Source organism: Protobothrops mucrosquamatus, unplaced genomic scaffold (assembly GCF_001527695.2).
Source record: "Protobothrops mucrosquamatus isolate PMUCROS unplaced genomic scaffold, P.Mucros_1.0 scaffold4209, whole genome shotgun sequence".
Classification (NCBI taxonomy): domain Eukaryota; kingdom Metazoa; phylum Chordata; class Lepidosauria; order Squamata; family Viperidae; genus Protobothrops; species Protobothrops mucrosquamatus.
In genome coordinates, this window is record NW_015390132.1 from 14487 (window position 1) to 21729 (window position 7243).

Sequence of the window (7243 nt, forward strand, 5' to 3'; positions counted from 1 at the left end):
GGTCAGTTGTGCATGCAGGGGATTGCATAGCAATCAAATTATATCCTGCTATTTTAAATGGGGTTGGAACGGCGTGCCTTCTTTTTAATTTTAATCCATTTCACGCTCTGAGATAAGTCTGTGCAAGAAATCAGTGCTGTATGAAAGAAGAGGCTTCTTATTCAGATCACTGTTCACTTCCGTCTTTCCATGACTTCTCCAAATACTATGTTCTGCCTGTTTTATAATCCTTGAACAAAATGATTTTCATTATCTTAGAGGAAAGAACTCAGGAGCCTGTGAGTGAAGTGGAGAGAGCAAAGGGGGGGGGGAGAGGAGAGGGAAGAGAATCTTGTTGAAATGTTAGCATGTCAAGTAATTCTTGTAGAAGAAATGAAGATTGGGAAAGTGAAGCCAGCCATAGCAGGAGAGAGAGAAAGAGTGGATTTCATTTTCCATGTATCAGTTTCTATTAGTTCCAAGGGGAGGTCTATATTATTGGAGGTGTTTGCCATGGTCAAAGCACATTGAATAAATGGACTTTCAACATCATCTACTGATGGAGCTGGCAATACCATTAGAATTACCCATCAATCATAGTCAGAGGAGAGCATATAGGGATGAATTAAAGAGACGGCTGCTTGGGTGTTAAGTCACATTCGGCAAGCAAACAAAAGAGCAAGAAGCACAACTTCTTGCAATGATTTCTTAATAAACTGCTGATTGAAGGGTCAACTTCATTGGCCCCTAAATTGACCCCAAGCCCTACTGTCGGTTCCATCATATGCCAACGACACAATCATTTTCCCTATATAGGAAGTATCATCTTCCATTTCACGCACTTCGCAACCATTCAGTATCAGCTGCCATGAACTCTAGGGCAGACATGTCAAACTCGCGACGTCACATGATATCACGAGATGTATTGGGACTATTTTGCCATTACCGGCAATGGGGTGGGCATGGATTCTGGATGATGTGTCCGGCCCATGGGCTGGCAGTTTGACACCCCTGCTCTAGGAGGACTAGATGGGAGGGGAGAGGCTTTGAGGGACATGAAAGTTGTCAATAGAATAGAATAGAATAGAATAGAATAGAATAGAATAGAATAGAATAGAATAGAATAGAATAGAGAGTTGGAAGGGACCTTGGAGGTTTTCTAGTCCAACCCACTGCTCAGACAGGAAACCCTACACCACTTCAGACAAATAGTTGTCCAATCTCTTCTTAAACTTCCAGTGTTCGAGCATTCACAACTTCTGGAGGCAAGTCGTTCCACTGATTTATTGTTCTAACTATCCGGAAATTTCTTCTAGGTTGTTTCTCTCCTTGATTAGTTTCCATCTGTTGCTTCTCGTCCTGCCCTCTGCTGACTCTCTCTTCTCTCTTCTTTGTGGCAACCCCTGAGTTATTAGAAGACTGCTATCATGTCACCCCTAATCCTTCTTTTCATTAAACTGGACATACCCAATTCCAGCAACCGTTCCTTATATGTTTTAGCCTCCAGTCCTCTGATCATCTTAACAAAGAAGAGTGGAAAAACAAACATACAGTAGCTAAGCTCAGAATGAGCTCTAAATTTCTAGACTTTTCTTAATACAAGAAGTATTCAAAATATATCCCTAAATTCCTTGAAATATAGCAGCCTTTCTCACTGCCATCACAACAACCTCCAGGAGAGTTCCGAAGGGAATGATCCATCTTTCCACATGCTTTCTCAACTTCCTGGAGGAGAAACTCCAGCTTGTCTTGTTTTTTGATTAGAACACTGTATTTTGTTTAGTTTTGTGAAAAGTGTTATTAAGCCATGAATTCAGGACATCAGGCTCTAGCCTCTCAGAAAAATAACTTTTCCCTCAAAGATGCTTTTTTTCATGAGGCAACTGGACTTTCTTGTGTTTCTTTGAAGACGTTTTGCTTCTCATCCAAGAAGCTTCTCCAGCTCTGACTGGAATGTCCATAGACATTTAACTTTTCCCTCCATCTTGTAATCTTTGCATTGTTACAGTGCTGAAGCATTCCCAGGTTTCCGCCTTAGCCTAGTCCAAAGTTTTGCCTTTGGCATTGCTGCTGGGGAGCTATGGAAGTGATTCTTATTTGCTGTGTATGTGTGTCCTTGTGAGTTCCAAAGAGATGGACTCCTTCCTTCTGCATTACTTCTTTGCAGGGACTAATGTGCTTTGTCAGGACCACCGATTCTGTTGGGATAGTCCAGGGAAGCAGACTGGATTTCATGCATTTTAAACTCAGAACAGCATAAGTCCTTTTTTTTTCAGCAGAAAATACAGGCTCGCCTATTGCTGGCTTTATGGCTTGACCACGATGGGCAAAATGTTGACTGTAACATTCTAAGAATATATTTTGCAATATTTTAGTTTTTAACACAGAAATACATAGGAGTGTGTGTGTGATAAATTTTGCACCACGATATGAAGCTTGCTTGCTTTTCAAGTGACTGTAATTAAACCAGTAAGGTTGATACCCAGTGTTATGACCCAGCAAGGCAGGCCTCTAGAGAAGAGGTCCCAACCTTTTGAGCACCAGGGACTGTTTCTGTGGAGAGAGGTTTTTCTGCGGACCGGCGGGGGCCTGGATTCATGTACTGCCTGCACCCCAGGGATACGGCTTTCCTTGTTTACACGGACTGGTTTCTGGCATGCCGTGGCCCAGTGCTGGTCCACGGACCGGGGGTTGGGGACCCCTGCTCTAGAGAATCCTTTATTGCTCTAAGTAAGTGTTATAACAAATGTCCCTCCAACAACTGGTGAGGCTCCATCCCATGCTACCCTGAAGGCAGCCACCCTCAGTCCCCCCAAAACCAGCCTGTATATAACTTAAGGACTTGGGTTTGGGTCTAAAGAAAAGAAGAAATAAGGGTGACATGATAGCAGTGTTCCAGTATTTGAGGGGTTGCCACCAAGAAGAGGGGGTCAAATTTTTCTCCAAAGCACCAGAGGGCAGGACAAGAAACAATGGTTGGAAACTGACCAAAGAGAGAAGCAACCTGGAATTAAGGAGTAACTTCCTAACAGTGAGGACAATTAACCAGTGGAACTGCTTGCCTCCAGAAAACTTGGGCGCTCCATCACTGGAGGTTTTTAAGAAGAGACTAGACAGTCACTTATCTGAAATGGTATTGGTTCTCCTGCTTGAGCAGGGGGCTGGACTAGAAGACCTCCAAGGTCCCTTCCAATTCTGTTCTGTTCTGTTCTATTCTATTCAGAAAGTCCACAGAGTAGGAGCATGCTCACAGAGCAAGGTCCAGGGTCCCAAATCCAGTCCACCCCTTGAGTACATGAGGCAAACTGTAGCCCACAAGGCAAAGTCAAGGCACAAGACAAGTGGCAGTCCTCAGGTCAAAGGCAAGGTCCAAGACAAAAGACAGAAAGCAGTCTTCAAGGCAAGGTAAAAGGCATGAGCCAAAGCCAGGGGAGTATAAGCCAAAACAAACAATTGTTCCTGGAAAAAACTAACTCCCCATGGCTTCTCCTTAAGTCAATCCACTCCAGGTGTTCCTTGTGAGGAGGGGTGGGGTAACCTCCCAAGCAGCCTCACAGACCTTCTCTAAGCTTGCCTACGTTCAGCTCTCTGTGCCCTTGGATCGGATGGGGGAGGCAGCTATTCCTCATCAGAGGGGATCTGCTGCCTATCAGCACTACTGCCTGTCAGCAGCTGATCCTCCCCCATGTCCTTGAAGGCAGGCAAGCTCCCAGTCTGGTCGACCACCTCCCCCAATGCCTGAGGGGCCTGGGACAGCATCATCTTCAGCCCCTGGGCTCTCCAAACATGCCAAGGGAGATGTGCAATCCCCATTGAATGGTCCCAGTTCCAACTCCTCCTCCTTCAAATCGGGCTCCAATGGACTCATGACACTCAGCAAAAAGGATGATGATGATAGAATCTTATGTGATATGTAGCATAGATCAGGTAGTTGTTGACTTACAACTGGTCGCTTATTGACCATTTGAAGTTATGACGGACCTTCCCTTTGTTATTTATGATCTGGTTCTGAGGTTATGATGGCATCTCCCCCGGGTCATGTGACTGCATGTCAGATACATTTTTTGACAGTTTTGCCAAAAATCTTTATTATGTTTTTTGGCAAAACTGGTCCATAAGTTCAATTAATGACTGTGGTGGCTGCTTAATGACCACCACAAAGAAGGTCATAACATCAAGTCAGTCACATGGGCCACTCATTATACGACTGTTATGTCTTACACCTAGGATGGACTGTCTTTGTTACAATTGTAAGAAGAGGACTCTTTGTAGTGATTAATGTTATAGATAAGATTGGGAAGTGTGCAATCTGGTCTCCCATCAGCCGTAGAAACTCAGTAGCTTCCTTTAGAAACCAAACACTCTCTTTCAATCCAGCCTACCTCACAGGTTTGTAATTGAGGCTATAAAATGGAAATCTCTTATATAAGCCACCTTGATCTCCGCAGCATAAGCTTGTTATCCTCAGTTAAAATGGCAGCCATGATGATGTAATCAAAGCAGCTCTCCAATGCCCTGTAATATGTAGCGAAGGAGCAACTAAGAATATGTGGTTTCATTTGAATGCATACAATGATGTCAAAAATAATGTGGAAAGCTTTGTTTGTTTGTTTGTCTCCCAGAGCAAGGCAATGTTCCAATTATCAACACATTGCTAGCTTTTGGAACCGCATATTAATTGATCGCAAAGGCTTTCTCCATATTACCTCAAACGCTAAATGCTTCTTCCATAATAGAAACAATCAAGGTGTAAAAAAGAGCTTTCAAAATTAATTAGCCTCTCATTTATAATATCTGCTTCATAATATCAGCAATACAAACCGTTTGAATGGAACAGAGGAATTAAAGTGAGGTTTTGCAAATAGAGGGCACACAGGGACACAAATACATCCAGACATTTGAAATCTGGGATGAAAGAGAAGGAGCTGGTGAAAAAATAGCAGATGTTATTCCCCCCCCCCCGTGGTTTACCTATCAGAAATCATAAGAGCTGTATACAAATATTTGTAGTACAAATGCTCCAAATCAAAGCACAGTTGGTGTAAACTATCCTTATTGCGTACACTCATTTATTTATGGCAGAAAAAATTATTGGCAGTTCCCTCCCTTCTATCCAGGACATGGCACATAAGCGTTGCTTGAGCAGGGTCCGCAGGATTGTCTGGAGTGCTACACATCCTCTTCACGATCTGTTTTTCTTGTTACTTTCTGGGGGGAGGCTTCGTGGTATCCGAAGCGGAACATCCAGATTCAGTCACAGTTTTGTTCCATAGAGCAGAGGTCCCCAACCCCTGATCTGTGGACTGGTACCGGGCCACAGCATGCCAGCAACCGGTCCACCCAAACAAGCAAAGCCCCATCCATGGTATGCAGGCAGCACACAAAACCATGCACTCTCCGGTCCACAGAAAAACCTTTCCGGTCCCTGGTGCCCAAAAGGTTGGGGACCCCTGCTATAGAGCATATGAGTAGATACAGTATATACTTTCTTTTGAGAGCAGGCAACAGAATTTCATTTTTAATGTGTGCCAGTGTGCTCACAGTAAAAAAATGACAATAAAGATTCTTATCTCATCTCATCTCATCTCATCTCATGATCTCATCTCATCTTCTTATTTTATATCTTATCATCATCTCTTGTCTCTTGTCTCTTGTCCTATCCTATCCTATCCTACCTTTCCTTACCTTACCTTATCTTACCTTACCCTACCCCACCCTACCCTACCCTACCCTACCCTACCCTATTCTACCTTTCCTTTCCTTTCCTTTCCTTTCCTTACCTTACCTTACCTTACCTTACCCTACCCTATCCTACCTTACCTTTCCTTATCTTACCTTATCAGGTTGATCTTTCTTCCAGGAACTCAAGATGGCTTACATTAGAGATCTCCAACCTGTGGGCCACAGCCCACTACCGGGCAATGGCCTATTTGCAACCAGGCCACATGAGTGATGAGTGCAGGCGCTCACAACCCCACTTGCACTGCTCACACAAATTAAACTGTGCATGCGCATGTGTATGCACCTGCCCTTCACACAAAAACCATCCCTTCCTCCCCCCCTCCCGTGCTGGGCTGCTGACCCAGAAAGGATGGACAGCGCTGGCTTACACAATAGATTACATTCAATTTATTTATTTGTTTATTAATTCATTCAGTCAGTTTTTATCCCACCAACTATGGCTATGAATTAGATTGGAATGACAGAAAGTGACTGGTTAAAAGTCACTAAATTAGCTTTTATAAACGAGATATTTGGGTAATCCTCAATTTACAACAGTTCATTCAGTGACTGTTTGAAGTTTCAACGATACTGAAAAAAGTGACTTATGATCATTTTTCACACTTACAACTATTGCAGCAGCCCCCTCCCCATGGTCATGTGATCAAAATTCAGGCACTTGGCAGTTGAGTCAAATTTATGATGGTTACACTGTCCCGGGCTCATGACTTCTGACAAGCAAAGCCCGTGGGGAAGCCAAATTCTCTTTGCAACCGTGTTGCTATGTTAATAACTGCAGTGATCCACTTAACAACAGTGGCAAGAAAAGTCGTAAAACGGGGCAAAACTCACTTAACAAATGCCTAATTTAGCAACAGAAATTTTGGTCTCAAATGTGGACTACCTGCCCTATTTGCACTTTAGCATGTGGAAAATTTTAGGAGCTCCTCTGGATAGGGAAATCAGTTTGGCCTGATCTACATACAACTGAATATTTAATGTATTTAATAATAATAATAATAATAATAATAATAATGATAATAATAATAATAATAATAATAATAATAATAATAATAATAATAATAATAAAGTTGGAAGGGACCTTGGAGGTCATCTAGTCCAACTCCCTGCTCAGGCAGGAAACCCTATACCATTTCAGACAAATGGCTGTCCAGTCTCTTCTTAAAAACTTCCAGTGTTGGAGCATTCACAGCTTCTGGAGACAGGTTGTTCCACTGGTTAATTGTTCTAACTGTCAGGAAGTTACTCTTTAGTTCTAGGTTGCTTCTCTCCTTGATTAGTTTCCATCCGTTGCTTCTTGTCCTGCCTTCAAGCGCTTTGGAGAATAGCTTGACTCCCTCTTCTTTGTGGCAGCCCCTGAGATATTGGAAGACTGCTATCATGTCACCCCTAATCCTTCTCTTCATTAAACTAGACATACCCAATTCCAGCAACCATTCCTTATATATTTTAGCCTCCAGTCCCCTGATCATCTTTGTTTCTCTTCTCTGTACTCTTTCTAGAGTCTCAACATCTTTTTTAC